At 40.1% G+C, this 19255-nt stretch overlaps 1 protein-coding gene across 1 annotated transcript in view; it reads right to left on the bottom strand.

The window, feature by feature from the left end:
• The window catches only part of LOC107292763 (ras association domain-containing protein 8), a 59411-nt gene extending 42262 nt beyond the window's left edge, over positions 1 to 17149 (bottom strand). Inside the window, exon 1 of the mRNA XM_015821881.1 lies at positions 16839 to 17149. The gene's annotated coding sequence lies outside the window, so the exon portion shown is untranslated. The remainder of the gene's footprint in view (positions 1 to 16838) is intronic.
• Between the last annotated feature and the right edge of the window lie 2106 nt (positions 17150 to 19255).

Raw genomic sequence — 19255 nt, 5'->3', positions numbered from 1 at the left:
TAACAAAAGTCCTCAAATAAAAGCTTATGCACTGTAGAAGAATGTGGAAGTATTATAATGGAGGCTTTTCATCAAGTTAAATTACTTGATGGAAAACTATAAAAGGTCATGAAGTTTACACCCTTTGCTATATATACAATATGGGAAATAAATGACTGTAAATTTCTAGTGGCAAATTGATTAAAAAGTATAATGGAGACAACCCTCAATTTTTATGTTGTCCCCACACCACTAATTTTTTTTAAAACTCAATCTTCAGATATTTTATAATACAATAAAGTTTATATTATTTAATACATGTACTCCTTTCTGTTAGTTCTGTAAAATTTATATCCAGAAACAATTGTACTTCATTCATGTTTCCATTCTACCCGATTTCTGTCATACTCAGTATTTGTTTCATTCACAATTAAACATTCTAAGTGTCTCATTTTGGCTCAGAGATTTCTATCATTTACATAAAGATACTCCATGTCCTTTTTTCAAAATATTGTTGAAACAAGCCCTTTCCATATCCTTTTTATCTCCTGTCATGACTGCCCAATAATCCACTCCTAACATTGGCTTTGCCTTATGATATTTTCTGAAACATCAGCATCCTTCTGAACTAGATACTGCCCAAGTGCCTGTTGGCTTCCCCCCCAGGGATCAGTGCCAACTGATCTGGTTCAATCAGCTCTGAGGATGTTAAGAGAACATTGGCTTGAACAAATGTTTTCATGCCTCCTATCCAGTTTAACAGTGGAAAAATATCAAACATGCACTGCATCTCTTCTACAGTATCTCCAAATCCAAGGATTTGCAAATGAGTGTCTAACAGCTTATCCTCTGGAAAACAAAAAGATCATCATCAGTGACTAAGTATAAAATATCATTAATAGTTAGGATTAGATAACTTACTGAAATGCAATGGTGAGAAGACTGATGCAGAGATCAAATGTTACTTAGCTTCTGAAAAGAAAAGAAGTATACATCAATATGTCCCCCACTGCAATTCATTGTCCATACACATCACCATGAGAACCAGTAATGTGTGTACAGCATTTGTTTTGAGTCAGGTCCCAATTAGTTCCAACTATTGCCACTAATACGCTGTATGTACAGTATATTTACTACCACAAGCTGTTTGCCTTGGATATTCAATCACAACAAAAGAAAGGGATGATAACGTTAGCAGCTGCAGACTGCAATTAGATGATAAAAACCAATCCAGTTTCCATTAGCATATGATAGCCAGCACCAGCACATGAATTATCTGTTGAATTTGTAGGATGAGAAAAAAATGTAAGTGGCTACAATCATATACATAGGACACAGAATAACAAGGTTGGAAGGGACTTGCAGGTCTTCTAGTAGTCCAACCCCCTGCTCAAGCAGGAGACCTTATAGCACTCTAGACAAATGGTTGTCTAATCTCTTCTTGAAAATCTCCAGTGATGGAGCACCCACAATTTCTGGAGCCAAACAGTTCCACTGATTAATTGCTCTTACCGTCAGGAAATTTCTCCTTAGTTTTAGGCTGGATCTCTCTTTAATGGTTTTCCAGCCATTACTTCTTGTCCTGCCCTCAGATGCTTTGGAGTCCCCCCCCTTCTCTGATACCCCCTCAAATATTGGAAGACTGCTATCATGTCACCTCTAGTCCTTCTCTTTGTTAGGCTAGACCACAGGTCGGCAACCTGCGGCTCCGGAGCCGCATGCGGCTCTTTGAGCCTTCCCCTGCGGCTCCCAGCCTCCTCTGCCATTCGCAGAGAGAGAGAGAGACAGAGACAGAGAGAGGCACTTGAGCTTCCCTTCTCTCTCTCTCTCTCTCTCTCTCGCTGTGTGTGTGTAAGTAAAAAAGAGAGTGGACTCACGGTGTTCTCCGAGGAGCTGAAAAGCTTACTGGGCGGGGCTTCTCCTTTGGCTGCATCTCTGCAGGAAGCAGGAAGCAGGAAGGGCAGGAGAGAGCTAGCTAGCCCAACTATGCTGGTTCAGGAATTCTGGGAGTTGAAGTCTTTGAGTCATAAAAGAGCCGAGGTTGCCTACCCCTGAGCTTGTTGGAGAACAGCTTGAAGCCAGCTTGCCAGGTGAGCAGAAGATCGGAGAGAGGCAGAGAGAGAGAGAGAGAGAGAGAAAGAGAGAGAAAGAGGGAGAGAAAGAGAAAGGTAGAGAGAGAGAGAGAGAGAGAGAGAGAGAGGGAGAGGAGAGAGAGAAAGAGGGAGGGAGAGAGGAAAGAGAAAAATAGAAAGAGGGAGAGGAAAAAGAGAGAGAGAGGAAGAGGAAAGAGAGAAAGAGGGAGAGGAAAGAAAGAGAGAGAGGGGGGGGGGGAAGAGGACTGGCAGACCAAGGGCAGAAAGAGAGAGGGAGAGGGAGAGAGGGGGGAGAGAGAGACAGAGAGAGACCCTTTTGACATCTAAAATGAAGATAACACTGCATATATCCTTTTTTATCTTTATGATATGTGTGTGTGTGTGTGTAAGTAAAAAAGATAGTGGTAAAAAAGGATATATGCAGTGTTATCTTCATTTTAGATATCAAAAGGGTTTTGCGGCTCCCAGTGTTTTGTTTTCGGTGGGAAACAGGTCCAAGTGGCTCTTTGAGTGTTTTGGGTTGCCTACCCCTGGGCTAGACATACCTAGTTTTCAACATTCATTGTGCAGTTTAGCCTTTGTAGCCCTTTTCAACTTTGTTGCATTTCTCGGTACTCTTTCTAGGGTCTCAACATCTTTTTTTGTATCCTGGTGACCAGAACTGGATGCAGTATTCCAAGTATGGTCTCATCAGTGCAACATAAAGCAGCACTATCACTTTACATGATCTTTAGATTATCCCTTTGTTGATCCAGCCTAAGACTGCATTGGCTTTTTTGGCAACTGCAGCACACTGTTGGTTCAAATTAAATAGTGTGAATAGAAAAATTAATACTTTGGCATGTATGTCCAGATATTAAAATTCTAAGGAGATTTGCTGATTGTTTTCACAATATATTACTATCCAGCATTCCAATGTTAGGAAACATCCAGTTGACCTTGGGCTGTAATACAATTTCAAAATAAAATTCTTCATCAGAAATCATTTAATCATACAATGAACTGAAATGTGCATTATACTAGGTTACCACATCTACAAACCTAACTGATTAACAAGTAGTTTAACAAACAAAGACCAGCATCATGCTGATAATGGTTTTCCTTAGTAGTCTATGGAAGCTGACTTTGAAGAAACAGGATTGAAAGAGTATTAAATGCCTTTGAATTTTGGGTTGGAGAAGATTCCTGTAAATACTATGGATAACCAAGAAAACAAACAAGAAAATCATAATTTTTCTCATGACCAAGCTCAAATGATCACATTTTGGTCATATTATGTGAAAATTCAGCTTTCTTGAGAAGTTCTTATTGTACAGAAATGTGAGAAAAGAGAAGAAAAATATGACCAGCAGCAAGGTATATGGACTCAATTATAGCAGTGATGGATGTACCTTAGAAGATCTGAAGGTCAATCATCCTGGAGAAAATCTATGTAATTGACAAGAGTCAACACCAACTTGATGGTGCATAATAAACAAATAAAACATATATACTAAGATAAACTTAGCATTTATTATTTTTACTTGCAGATATAATACTGAAGGTGAAATAAACAGAGGTCTCCTTGTATAGAGTTTTAAATAATGAGTTCCAAGAACATGCCCTCATACTTGCCTCACCTAGATAGAAAAAGCTTTCATTACTATCTGAAGTTGGCAAAATGATATCTTGAAAAGAGGATCGATTTTCAAGTTTTATCTACTAAGCTTCGAAAAGAAATAGCAGCATATTATGGGAGTATATTTATTTTCTGCAGAGCACAAAAATGCCTATTTACTTTAAAGGATGTAGAAAGAAAATTCTAACTTCTCACTTAAGTAAAAATATTATTAACACAGATATGCTAAAGGAGAAAAATATAAATAATGAAGAAGTATGGTGTATTTTTCCAAAATGTTATAATACTGCTGAATGACGCAAAGGTCTTTTTTTCCTTCAAATGTAGACCCTGAAAATATTAATGGAAGAGCCAGTGTGGTCCAGTGGTTAAGGCACCAAACTACTAGGAAGTAGGAGATTGTGAACTCTAGTCGCAACTTATGCATGAAAGCCAACTGGGTAACTTTGGGCCAGTCACTCTCTCCTAGACCCACCCCACCTCACACAGGTGTTGTTGGGGGCAAAATAGGAAGAGGAAAGAGTGTTAGGTATCTTTGCAATTTTGAGTTATTTATGAAAATAATGAAGATGGGATAAATATAAAACAAAAGATAAATTTTTTTTTTTATTATTTGTTAAGCAAGTGGCACCAGGATTCTGAGCATTAGAAGGTGTAGGTAGTCCTCAACATATGACCATAATTGGGCCCAGAATTTCTACTGCTCAGCAAAGCAGTTGTTAAATGAATTGTGCCTCATTTTATAACCTTTTTTATAAGGTTAAGTGAATCATTGCAGCTGCTAAGTGACTCGTGCGGTCATTAAGTGAATTTGGCTCCCCCCATTGACTTTGCTTGTACAAAGCCAGGTGGGAAGCTTACAAATGGTGATCGCATGACTGCGGGATAGTGCAACTGTCATAAATACATGCCAATTGCCAACCACACAAATTTTGATCATGTAACCATGGGGATGATGCAATGGTTGTAAGTGTGAAAAACCGGCCATAAGTCTCTTTTTTTCAGTATCGCTGTAACTTCAAATGGTCAAAAACAAATGGTTGTAAGTGAAGTACCACCTGTAGTTAGAAACAACAAAAAGATACCAGAAGGTGGCAAGGACAAACTATTTCTGTTTTGCTACTGAGAAAATGTGTGTCATACAGTGGACAAGAATCCAGTTTAATTCAAAGAAGTCTTTATCTTTATATTGGAAGTCATGTGCTTGAAAATGCATTGCGATAAATTCCCATCCCACTCATAATAGTTAAATAATAACTGAAGCGAACTTAAATGCCACAGCGTTTTCTAGCTGTGTGTAAAAGCAACTTTCCTTTACATCAGTTATTTCTTGACAAATGCAGAGCCAAAAATACTGATGACAGAACCACTTTTTAATGGCCTAGTGACAAATTATGATTGGTCAAGTGAAAAATGTTGACTACTTTCCCATTTTACATTCAGCATATTGCTAGTAATGCTTATTAAAATAATTTAGCTTTTTTCTATGCTGTATTTATGATTTAGAATGAAACTGAAATGATCTGACTTTAGCCTTCAAGTTTTGGAGAAGCAGACCACCATCAAGTAAGCCACTATCAACTGTATTTCCCAACCAGAGTTCTATCTAGGCTTTGCCAGTTAATTAAAGAATATTATATTGTCCTTAAAACATTTTATACGTGAGTTTTTGCAAATCACTGTACAGCACGTAAACAGAAAGGCAAAGGAGGACAATCCCATTTTTTTTCTCACACCTCCACATATCACAGATGTTTTTCAGTGCAGCAATATCAGCAAGTGCAAGTCAAGACAACTGTGTAAGATCCAGATTAGTAAACTAATACTTGCTAGGCTGTAAGCCTGTGACTCTGAAAATACAAAACACTTTCTGGCAAATGCAAATCATGGGAAAATGTGTATATTTATATCATACTCACTTAATTCTAGAACTGTAATTAGTCACTGTGGATAAATAAGTGTGCGTAAAGTGCAAATGGCTGTGTGGAAAAATCTAAAGTGACTTTTTTAAAAACATAGTAGCCATCACCCTACAAGTTTCAAAGACATAGCTGAGCATGGCAAACCTGCACCACAGAACAGAATTCCAGGATTTCCATCAGGTAAAAGGGTTTTGATATGTGAAATGCAAAGCTGGTTTGATTGCTTTGAATATCCCATGGGACAGCCATACATTTTTCATCCAACTTGGAAGAAAAACTGCCAGGATAGCTAGGAAGAAACTGTATACTGTACTATCAATAAAGCTTCTACAGACCTTACATTTCATTCCTTTAATGTCATTTCATTTCATGAACAGAGTAGCTTTCAACAGTTAACCCTGTGGTGGACTACACAGTTCCATGGTGATTTTTAAAAGGTCTAAAAAACTGTTCTTAGTAGCATGGAATAATATTTGAATATGAATATCAGACTTTCTATCCACATTCAGCACATGATGATTCCTCAACAATATGGTTCAGCGTGGTTTAACACTTTAATATTTGCAATAAATACCATTTCATCTATTTAAATGTATTCAGCCTGGAAAAATCAGATCAATTAAATGGCATTAAATTGAGAAAAATAAAATGTTTTGTTTAAAAAAAGAAAAGCAGGATAACTACATTAGAAAATGAAAAACCAAGACTGTCAAATTATTCAGGCAGTGATTAACATCATCTAAAAACTAAGGCTTTCCAAACCTTTTCCTTCATTATTCAATATTGTTTATCAGAAAGTCCTTTTCACCACTTATCAAAGAGTCTTTGTTTCAATGTCCCTGTCATGATTGGGTAAGGAGTTTGTGTGCTATTAACCAAAGAAAAACCACTTTTACCCAATTTTGGCAATTTACCCAGATTTGGAAAAGCACTGATCTAAACAATATCCACCTAAATCAATGTAAGAATTTTCTATATGCCATCAAGATTTATGACACTTCAGTTATTGTGGAAAAAAATCACTTCTCTTTAAGAAGGATAAGGAGTCATTGCCTAACACAAAATACCTTTGATGTGGAGCTGTACCATCTTCTATAGTCTGCATAGCATTAACTCAGTTCTGAGCAAAAGGCTCAATGCAGCCAATTTATAAAAAGTTAATACAGGTAGTCGTTGGGTTAGGACAACAATTGGAACCGGAACTCTTGTTGCTAAGCAATGCAGTTGTAAAATACAATGTTGCGTGACTGCTTAGCAGTGACAATCCTGGCAGTCCCAGGATTGTGTGTTGTGTGCCATAGGTACTCCATAGGTACTATGGAGCATGGGCCAGAAGCAGGGGCTACTGATGGGTGCTACAGAGTACAGATGAGAGCCATCAGGGGCTACTGAAGGAGCAGGGGCAGAGTGGGTGCTATGGAGTGTGAGAAGGCACAACTCAGAGTGCAGGCAGGCAAGCAGGGGGATGTTACAGAGTATAAGATCCATTGATTGTGAGATACTGGAACTGTCATAAATGCAAGCCAAGCGCCTGAATCATAATCCTTTGACTGGAGGGATTCTGCAATGACTAGAACTTCAAGTACAAATAATAAATATTCAGCACCCATTCAGTGCCATCATAACTTTGAACAGACACTGATAAGTGGTCATAACTACCTGTACTGTAGATGAGCATTCTCAATTCTTTAAACAGTGTTAATATGTGTTTTTGTTGAAATAAATTTTGCATATTACTGAAATTGACATAAATGCTGAACTGTGTTAACTTTTTGTCATACATATAATAAACACAATAATATTGCCAGGTAGTTTTAAAAGCATGCTATAGAAACTTCACATGTCATGTAATTTTCATACATGTTTGTTCATTGTAAATAAACATATGTTTTAGCCTACAGATTTCAATTCCTTCGTTGATGAAAATTCAACAGTTGGATCTTGTAGATGTGTATTCTCAATTCTTTCTTTTAAAATGCTTATATGTGTTCCTGTTGAAATAATTGTGCATATTACTGAATTCAACTGACATAAATGCTTAACTGTGTTAACATTTTCTCAGTTTAATTACAAATATTCTCCTTTTTCCTAATGTGTTTTCAAAGTCCATCTTCCTGAAAATGTCAGTTAAGGTTGCTATCTCTCCTACAGCTTCTGAAATGAAAACAGTTGCAACAAATAGCATTATCCATTGCTAATTTCCTGTTTTATGTGTTTGTTTTTTAAATTATTGGTTTAAAAGCTTATATTAGATACGAGAAAATTTACTCTTAAACATGCACTAAATTGAATAATACTACAGTAGTTAGTGGGGGATGCATTTTTATAAAACCTACACAATCTTAGTTGATTGTCGGGAAGTCCAAGGGCTGTAGAACAGATTGAGAAGTTGAAGAAGCATCCCAAAAGAAGGTAACAACAATACCTTGTCCACATTATTACCAAGAAAATTACGTGGGAGTATCCCACAGTCAAAAGAAATTGAGCTTGACAGGAAGGAATCTTTATGGTAATATTTTCAATAACATCAGCAACGCTGATATAATTATCTTGAATCAGTACAAGCATCTTATAACCACTAACACAATCATTTAGAAAATGTACAAAACTAATCTCCATCATCACTGGGTTAATTTTTATCCTGTTTGTCTGAACCTAATTAAACTTACTTCCTGCTATCTTTTCTCCTTTGGATGTCTTATTTCTTTTATTCTTCATCCCCATATCACTCTGAGCATTTGCATTAGGGTAATTATAGCTCCCAGCATATGGTGCTAGCTCTATTTTGCTTCCTTGAGTTTCCCAGTTTGACATCATAACTGGGGTCACATATTGCACTAAATTATGCTGTATTATATAAATCATACTTTATTATTCAGCAGTATATATGAACATCAAATTATACATTCAATAAAACAATAGTTAAAATGTAACATAGCAAGCTGTTAAGTAGTGTTACTCTTAATACTATTTAATTTTCCCTACATATCTTACAATTTTTAATATATGTGACTAGCTCTCTCCATTTCTCCATGTTTTCTGAATTCACATTATATCTATTCTTTTCATTAAAACCAATACCCTACCTCTTGTGTCTGATTCTGCGCATTAGTGTGTAATGTCTACAAGTGATGTCCTGTTCTAAATATCTTTAGCAGACACATTTCCCCCCCATAGCCAATCAGGCTGTATATGGTTTTTTCTGTATCCTTTCTATCTGGACAATCAAAACATTTTCCAAGTCAATCCTTAGGGATAGCTCTTTCTGCACCAGGTATTTCCCACTGTCTACTGATATTCTCCTAGGAATCTGTTTAAAGCAGCTTTGTTAGTTTCTCTCTCTGTCTTAAGCATAAGAGAAAACGAAATACTATTAGCAGTTGATTAATTGTAGCTGAAGCCTATTACTCCTAGTTTCTTCTGAGTTGCTCCCCAACCTTGCTTATAATCACCCAGAGTTGCTGGGATATTATTATTAGCCTTTCATATTAATATCAAAATCTTATAAATGCACTGAAATCTTTTGACTTTCTTGCTGCAAATAACATTTTATTATTTCTTTATATAATTTTTACTGAGACTTCTAAACAAAAAACCCTAACACAAAGTAATATAAAGTAGGGAAAAGAATGAAACAGAAGATCAAGGGAAAAACAAAAAATGCAGGGGGAAAAATTGAAGAAAAATGGAAAAAGAAAAAAGATATAAAGAAACGGATTCTGATATTCTTCACAGCAGCGATAAATACAAATATATTTTAACTTTATATATTCCGGTTCTAAGAATAATCTATCCCATCTAATCATCAAAACCATTAAATCACAACTTCATTTTTTCCCCATTTTTACGCAAGAAGACCATAAGAGACTTCCAGTCATCAATAAATATATCTTTTCTCTAAACAAAGAAATTAAGTTGTCCTTTTCAACAACAAATGATATTTTAAAGGGAATTATGTCTGGAAGAGTTTGATTCAAAGCAGACTCAATAGTTTATCCTGGAAGTTCTGCCTTTCAACCTTCAACCTAGCAACTGGAATTTGGTTTCCAGGACAGAGCTAGATTTCTCCTTTGATGCCAACATTTGCAAACTTTGGGCCAGGCAAATAAGCCATCATGGCATCCGACTGCTCTTCCATTACAAGCTGAACTGTATCTGTCTTTAATAGGCAACACCCAGTACCATCACCCCATTCTCAGAGGCAAAGCTCTGGTAAATATGTTCTCTGTTTATTCCCCAAAGATCAATCTTCAAGATTATTTTGAAGACTGAGCCTCTTTCCCTCCCCCAAACCATCCTTTATTAAGGCAACAAAGGAGCCATCACTCTGGGAAAAGATCTTTACTGTCCCTCACTGACACAAACATATACACAAAAACACTGAATATTTTATCTTATCTTATCTTTCAATTCTAGCTTGGAATCATTTGTAAGTTTGATGAAGAAAAAAAAAATTCTGCAGTTTTTTTTTTTAAATTACACAATAATTGTCTGGAGACAGAACCCTGTGGTAAATCACATCTTTCCAGGTTTGTAACAAAACACTGAAAATATCTTTTGGACATGTCTATCAACAGCTAGCTGACATTTGAACAGCTTTTTGATAAAAATGTGGTGAAAAGTCACATTTAAAAAAAAAGTGCTGCAATAAACTTTCCCAACCTAAGGATTTCTAGGTTTTTGGATTTTAAATCCCCAAATACTGTTAACAAGCATGGTTATTGCTGAATATTGTGAATATTTTCATGTCTCATGTACACACAGATTGGGGAAGATTGCAAGACATTTTCATAACCTTATCTACAAAATTATTGTTTAAAGCAAGTGAAAAGATTAATCTAACAAATATAGCTTTTAAGAAATACTTTTTTTTGTAATTGCAGCATTCTAAATGCTTACATTTGAAATTGACAATCAATGTGTATTCACTTAAGATATATTGCAATTTGTTAGATATTGGCTTTGTGTCCTTTGTGAAGCAACTGCTTAATGATAAGCTTAACATTAATTTATGTTCAGAAGATATAAAGGTTGAGGTCACATATTACACTAAGCTACTTGTTTATTAAATAAATCACAAGTGGGTACACACAGCACATAAGCCAATACTAAATACTCTGAAGCTCAGTGTGATTTATAAATCCTACTATCAGGATAATCCTCACAACATGTAAATGAAGACGGTCATTTTCAATTAAAATCAAGCCAGACCAAACTCATCCTCTCCTGTGGTTGTCATCTGTGTAGATTTCCACAAAAATTGCAAATTTTCCCACAATTTAAATTTTCTGCAGGGGCAGGTAATGCTCTAAATGCGACTGTCCACATTCAAAATCTGATGCAAATTGTCCTTTTTTCCTCCCTTGCTGTGAGAAAGCCCTGTTCCATGCTTGTGATCCACATGCAATGGAATTCTGGGGGAAAAGATTATGTATGATTCACTGCATATGGATTACAAGGCTTTCTCACAGCAAGTAGGAAATGAAAAAATATATTAGGTCAATATTTCAACCCATTAGCAGCAACACGGTCATTCACAAAATATGATAGGTCAACTGATATACTGAACTAACAATTTGAAAAGCGGAAGACAACTATTTGCTCAGAAAAAAAAACTGGTCAACAATCAGAGAAGTTTAAAGAATCCAGGCAAGTGAATTTAAAGCATTCATTTATATTAGTTTATTTTGTAATGAATGGGCATGTGCTTTTCTAATCTTTCCAAACCATACTCCTAATCAACAAAATTAGCAGTCTCTTTATCTGCTTTAAGATGCACAATAAGCTATTATACAGGCTCTGATATTTAAAACCAGGACAATTAAATGTAAATGATAGATGTAAGATTTCTATCCCGCCTTATTTTTCCAATACAACTCAAGATGGCAAACATACCAATATTCATTTCTCCTCCTACTTTCCCCACAGTAACAACAACCCTGTGAGGTGATTGGGCTGAAACAGAGTGATTGGCCCAAAGTTACCCTGCTGGTTTTTCATGCCTAAAATGGAACTAGAACTCCATCTCCTAGTTTCTAAGCTAGTCCTTAACCATTACACCAAACTGGCCAGCACCTTTACCATACATTAGCATAAAGCAGTTTATGACATAATGCAAAGTGTTATAAAACATTTCCTGTGCTGATATGTTTGACTGTGCTAAACCATTCAACATGGGCTATATTCAAGACAGACACATCTCTGAATATATCCCAGCTTTTCCAATGAAGGCAGTACATTAGAGGTTGTGTCATTGTTGAAGGCACTGAGGAATCTGGTGAGTATCTCTGAAAGGATGACCCGATGGGTCAGAGGTTGTCTAGTACAGGGCTTTTCAACCGGTGGTACGGGACCATCCTGGAGAAGTGGTAGTGGGGTGGAGAGGAATGAGCTGAAGTGGCGGCAGCACCGCACAAGCCTGAGGGAGAGACAGCTGGAGCTGCAGGGCTGTCGGGGCTCAGCAGAAGCCCCAGGACAAGCACTGGGCTCCAGCTGATTGGCGCTTCCGGAAGCTGGAGGTGCCCTGAAAAGGAGGGAGGAGAGAGGAGAGGATATAAAAGGAGGTTTTGGCGGGAAAAGGCCGAGGGGCTGCCTCCGCCCTGTCCCCTGGGCATGCGAAGAGGTGGCGGTGAGTACCCAGCATCCCTGCTGACCATCCCTGCTAACCACTGAGAAAGAAAAAAGGCAAGAGAAGGGCTTCCCTTTCTGCCAGGACGCCAGCGCTTGTGTACTCGCTACCTTCTCTGTGCACCCCCAGGGGGTGGGGCAGAGACGGCGGGGGGGCTTTGCTGGCTCCAGGGCTGCCCCGTGGATCTAAGGCTGAGCGCGTTCTGGTTTTGATGGCCCCCACCAGTAGATCAGCACCACACCCACTCGCTGATCTAGCCTCACTTCTCTTTCACCGGGACTGCCTCTGCCTGTGTGGGGTAGCTATGGCCGGCGGCAGCATGGCCACCAGCAGTGCTAGCAATCTCTTCCCCTCCTGTCATCCCTTCTTGAGCATGAATGAAAGAGAAGCAGGGGAGGAATGAAGGGAGGGAGGGAGGGAGGGAGGAAGAAAGGAAGAAGGAAGGAAGGAAGGAAGGAAGGAAGGAAGGAAGGAAGGAAGGAAGGAAGGAAGGAAGGGAGCGAGCTGGGAAAGGAACTGCCTTCTGAGCGTTTCTCAGGTTTTTGTTTTTTTTAGCTGCCAGAGGCTCCGGACAGGAGGCTTCACATTTTGACCCCTCCCCATTGTTCCCTCTGTGTGGCTCTCAGCTCGCCTCTCCCAGGCCCATGCACGTGTATGTGTGCGCAAACATGTGGGGGGGGTTTCTCACTCCTTGCAGCCTCACGCTGTGACATTGGGGAGGAAAAGAACAGGAGAGATAAGAGAAGCTGTGATGGGAGCTTCTTGCAGGCTTCCACGGGGCTGGGGGCGGGAGCTGAGGGGGGCAGGGCGCGATGCGATCGGCAGCACATTGAGAAAAAGAAACAAGTACTCCAAAAAAACAGCTTTCATTAGTTTGCAGCCTACCATCGCAGAAGGTTTCTGTTGAGGGCGCGGGACTGCAAGGGGTGAAACCCCCGCCCCCATGTGCACACACACACACAGTGTGCAAGTCTGGGAGAGGTGAGCTGAGAGCCACGCAGAAGCAACAGGGGGGAGGGGTCAAAATGTGAAACCCCTGCCCACCACTGCCATCTCTACCCGAAGCCTCTGGCAGTTTAAAAATAAGAGCAGGGAAGGAAGGAAGGAAGGAAGGAAGGAAGGAAGGAAGGAAGGAAGGAAGGAAGGAAGGAAGGAAGGAAGGAAGGAAGGAAGGAAGATTATAATGAGGGAGGAAGGGTCTGAGGGAAATCCTACCTTAGCACTTGGCCACGACCAGCCCTGCTGCACTTTTGCCATCCCCTTGTCCCCTCTTCCCGACTCTCCTGGTGGTCTCCCATCCTATTACTGAGGATACTTTGGCTACAAAGCCGGGTCTCCTTGCATGGAGAGGGAGTGGACCTCCCTCTGACCCACTCATTTTGCCTTCCCACACATACCATGAGCAACCTGGCCAAGGAGAGCGAGCCAAGCAGCAGCCTAGAGGAGAAAATAAGAGCAGCTGGGGGGGGGGCCTTGGGGAAGGCTGGGCTAAGCTGGGTGTTTGCCCTCCACTGCCCAGGGCTCTGGGCAGCCTGGACTGCCGGGGGCCCTCCATGTGGCCTGAGAACAAAGGAACCGCCAGCGAAAAAATTAAAACCGGTACATTTTTCCTTTTTTTTATGGTTTGTAACATTTTATTAGATTATGGAATAACATACAAAAATACAAAAGCAAATAGTAGGACACAGTGGGGAGGAAGAAGGGGGAAAAAATGAGGGGGAGAAGGGGAAAAAAAAAGGCACCGACTTCTAACTTCCTCCGTTGCAGAAGAATGAAGCATTAACATCGAACCTCGGCTTTTTACTTTTCCATAATAGTATAAACTAGCCATTTCTATAACCCCAAATCCCGCCCCTTTTTTTCAGTCATCAAGTTTTTAACACCTTGCTAAGCACTGATGGTACTCGAATATTGTCATGTCCTAAAAGTGGTACAATCTGTGAAAAGGTTGTAAAAGCCCTGGTCTAGTAGTTCCTCCTTAAATGCTAAGGAGTAAGTGATAAGCCAGCTGATCATGCTGTAAAAACAAAAAGCAGTCTGATATTACTGGATAAAATTAACTTCTTTATCAGTTTTAGCTTTTACCAATATGTTATATTTAAAGAAGAAGAAAAACTTTAACTCCTCCAGCTTATTTTTGCTTACAAAATGTAGTGCCTTTATCTTTGATGCTTTGGACATCAATACAGTACTAAGATATCTGGATGAATATAATAAAGTGGCAATGTGAAAGTAATCTGAAGAGTGTGCTCATTTCTATACCATGCTAAGCAATAGTTTGTTTGCTTCATACAATGTGATAGAATAGATGGTTTACAGCAACAAACCATTGCAGCTTAGAGTATGATTCAAACAGAACATGGCCTAGTCACATCCCTTTGCACTACAATATCTTCATACCAAAAAATGAATCACAGAATTTTATTTGTATTTAACATCCACTGTACGTTGCACTAAGTTTTTCACTGACCAAATATTCCTTAGCAACAGTAATGTTGCTTCTCTCAGGCTGATTATAATTACAGCCCAGTAAGTCTGAGCAATTCAGACTAATCCTGATAATGCTCATTATTACTTTAACTTTTCTTTAAAATAGGATGATCAACTTGAATAAGATTATAATTAATATCAGTAGTAGGAATTTGGAATCGGGTTTAGAGAATTTCAATCCTCAGGGACATGATTCAATAATGTTACCTAATATGGAATATCAATATGGAAAACAGGCAAATATAGGTAAAACACTGAACAGCCAAATCTGTATAACATGCAGCAAAAAGATTTAGGCCTCCAATACTTAGGATAGTTTCCTGACATGGAAAATCTTGAAAGAAGACACACACAGTAACTTCTAAAATGCAGCATATCCTACAAAGGATGAAAAGGGTTGAGTGCTACATTAAGAAAAATGCAGGGAGAAATAAGAAGCAGATCAACTCCCAATTAAAATGACAGATACTACAGAATTTGCCAAGCCCTAAAATATACATTCTTTGCAATTTTTCATCTCTACAAATCAGAGCAAGCAGATAGCAACTGGTACTTCTGCACCGGTTGCAAAGAGATTCAGTTAATGCTAATAACTGTATAAAGTTACATAATAAAAAACATATTTTTTTCATCTCCTTAACTTTAGATGGAGCCTGGGAAGACTGAAATCATGTTGCCAGGGTGAGAGCAAATATATTAGCACCATGAAAACTAAGACTGCTGTACTGTTGGTGCCACCTGGGCCCACTCATTTCATCATTTACCAATCATCTGCTGAGTACTGAATGATAACAATAAAATATTTCTAATTTAAAGAAATTTTTAGCAGAAACAAACAAGTAATTCTATCTCTAAAGCTGTCAGTTTCAAAAACAGAGGGGTAAAAAATGCTACTGTCGGTATAACTATTTTACTTGGGGGGAAAAAGTACATAGGACTGTAAATTTAGACCCTGGTGCTATGCATGTTTGTGTTTATTACAACTATAATTTCAACTCACATGCTTTTACATACTAGGTTACAATAGCTGTTGATACATGCTCTTAAGCCTTAGGGATAGGGCGGGCCAAATATCTAAATGGAAGAGTTCAAGGAAGAGGCCACATGCTTATAAATCAAGGGTAACAAAGTGTATGTGTGTATGTATGTATGTGCATGTGTATATATACACACATATATACACATATGTATGTTTTTCAAAATTTGGATTGCTAAAACTCAAAATAACACATATGTATATATATGTATGTGTGTGTATACACACGCACACACAAATGTGAGCTTCAGCTGATTGTGTATGCTGGAGGTTAAGAATTTCATTGCTGTACTCATGCTTTAATTTCAATAATTTAATTTCAATAATTTAGTTTTTCTCTTAAGATTTACATTCAGAGAGGAAACCCCACACAATTGCCAAACAATGCAAGAGGAACTCCAGATAACCTGATGTCATGTTGGCAAAACCATCTAAACTACTAAGAAACAATAATGAAAAATAGAAAAGTGATTCTGCCCTCCAAAAATATTCACTAAAATTACCAGGATCTGCAACTCTGACGGGGGGGGGGGAGAGAGAATGAAGCAGGAAGAACAGGCTAAACCACTCATAGAGGACTTAGGAGGCAGATTGCCAAATGGCCCCACCCTCCCTCAAAAAGGGACAAAATAATAACAATAAAAATTAAAAAGCATTAGATTACTTCAACTGGCTGAACCCTAACTTGTGGAAGGGCAAGCCTATCCCGGAAGTCAGATGTGTTAACCACAGCGAGTTCGACCCTATATTCAAAGACATAGGAAGGAGAAAGATTATCGGGCTAAGATGCGAGTCCAAATTTGTGGGTCCCTTGAGAACACCGCGTCGGGCGCCCATCTGCAAACCTTGTGGCTATAGCACTGGAGATAAAGCGCAACCCTATGCTATCCTACTCGGAAGTCCGCACTGACTTCCAAACATTTTACTCACAGGTGCGTGTTCCGGATTACAGCCCAGGAGTTTGGGGCTGCAAAAGTAAGGACAAAAAAAATAAATAAATGCAGATCTGGCGAAATAGGAAGAGGAAAAGAGACTTCAGGGTCTATTTGTCCGTAGCACTTCAGTTCCTTACCTGGACGAACCTTCAGCAAAGCAGATCCCCTCTTCCTCGCTCGGCTTCTTTCCGCCTCCTCACTCTCGGAACAGCCACCCGAGTCCTCCACTGCGCAAGGTCACAGGCTCCGCTCTACTAGGCGAGAGATACTCCGCGTTTCGTTCCTGCTGCTTCCCCGCCGAGGGAGCCCCCGCGAGTTGGCAAGTTCGTCGCGCGCCTCCCTCACGGTGGAGTAGCGGCTTGGCGCCCGAGCGATCGGCTTTTCCTTCTCCGCCCGCAACCTGCAGCCTCTTCTCCACCACACCGGTCCGGGGAACGGAGTTCTCCTCTTCGCCTTATCGGTGAACCCCGCCTTCCGTCCCGGACGAAGCTCCGCCCCGAATGCTGCTCTCCGCCAGCAGGTATGGGCAGAGCTACAACGGAACAGGGAAGCCAGAAGGACAGCCCGGCGGACCAACCACCGTTTGCTCCCACTGCTCTGCCGGCCAGGACCTGGGCGAAGTTTGGTGGGGGGGAAAAAGCCTTTCTTAATGGAGCGTTAAAGGCGCTCAGTTTAAGCTCATTCTTTACCTGCCTATTTTTCTTAATCGTTATAAAAGCATGGCTTTCAGGAACCACTTGCTTTCACGGGCCAATTACACAGCTCTAGTTGTAGCATTTAAAACACAAGTTAGGACAAATCAACAAGTGCATTTATAGCTAGGATTCCTGGCACAATTCAGCCAAATCCCAAGAGGGCATGAATTCAGCCAAATCCCAAGAGCGTGCCTCCCAAATTGTTTAAGAACCCAGCAACACCAGGCAATAATAGCCTCCGAGACATTTAACCGGCAAGGTCACCATGTTGCCCAGCATTTACAATACAAAGATAGAACTTGCCTAACTAACCTTGTAAATCCTATGCAGGGATTTGGGTTGCTTGGCAAATACAGCATATGGGAGATCAAGAGTGACATTTCACACAAGAATGCAGACTTTAATATGGGTGGCATGTAGCTGTTAGATCTAATGGCAAAATGATTAGCTGGTTCACTTATTGCTTGCCTGTGGTTAATTGAATCATGGTTTATTAACTGATTCAATCTCCTAGTTTGTATGATCCAGTGAAGTATTAATTACACAGGCTGGATTAATGTAACGTGCTAGGCTCATATATGGCTAGTTATGGCTCAGTACACCATGAAAGCAGTTGCCAAATTGAACTTTCTGTGAAGTGCCATTTTGGGCACCATAAAATGAATCTGACAAGAAAGAATTAATTCTATCTTTTCCAGGCAAAGCTAAACTTTTGCAACCCATTGAGGGACACCCCCCCCCCATTCAATTCCCAATTGTCCCATTGACTTCAGAGCAAAAATAAATCTGTTTACATCATATTTGATTCTAAAACCTGTGTCTCTTTCAAATCATTGTTCAATTCCAAATGGAAAAAAAAAATCCAGCAGCTCTGAAATGCAATCCTTTCTCATACCCAGCCTCTTCCCATGTAATAGCATTCAAAGGTCCTCCAGCACATTCTCACTATGCTTGGTCAATTGCATGCTAAGATGGGCTTTCAGAAGCTGTTCCCATTGAAGTTTTTGGCACGAAAATGGTGCCATTGTGTGTTTGGGTGAAGGAAGGGGCCCTGACTCAGAAAGTCTGAAAGCAAAAAAGATGCCATTCTTCCACCACACTCATCATAATTAAAGCTGAGAACCAAGACTTCCACGGCCAGAAAGAAATGATTAAGTTCATTTGTGCTCCAAGCATCTTTGTGAATTATTTTTCTCAAGGTAGGAACTGGCAATCACAGACAGCAATCTCTCTGACCAAAGAGCAACAAGGCATCAGACCTGTTTGACTCATCATCCTAAAAGCAAGCAAAGAAGCAACTAATATTTTCTGCTGCAGCAAATAAACTGATAACCTGCAATTTTTTGGAAGATGTAAGGATGGCGCCCTAGTCAGCCTTAGAAAAGCTCTATTGGCTCAACTAGTCAGCTATTTTCCACTTGCTTAACAGATGCCACCCACTCAGGAGAACAGATGAGATACCTCTCTCTGGAGTCCCTTTGATTGTATTCCCCTAGCTCAGTGGTGGCGAACCTATGGCACGCGTGCCAGAGATAGCACTCGGAGTCCTCTCTGTGGGCACACGTGCCGATGCCCCAGCCTTGCCTCCTCCCGTGACCCCCTCCTCACCAGCAGCCCCCCTCGAGGAGAGTCGCCCCTGAGCGTGGCCCACACGGAGCAATGCAGCCAAGGACATGGCAGCCAGGCAGCGTAGACAAGACTCTGCCCTCACACCCCATCGCGCACTGTTGATGGTGCAGGGCGTGGGCAGAGGGCAGAGGGCATGGCCGCCATGGCGCTGCTGAGCTGCCTGGGCGATCTGTGGCGGGCCCTGGAGGTGGTGAGTGGCCCTGCGGGCAGGCAGGATGGGGGCAGGGGTG

Source organism: Protobothrops mucrosquamatus, unplaced genomic scaffold (genome assembly GCF_001527695.2).
Source record: "Protobothrops mucrosquamatus isolate PMUCROS unplaced genomic scaffold, P.Mucros_1.0 scaffold1417, whole genome shotgun sequence".
NCBI lineage: Eukaryota > Metazoa > Chordata > Lepidosauria > Squamata > Viperidae > Protobothrops > Protobothrops mucrosquamatus.
Note: the sequence above shows the minus strand (reverse complement) of the source record. Positions and strands in the feature narration are given on the sequence as shown.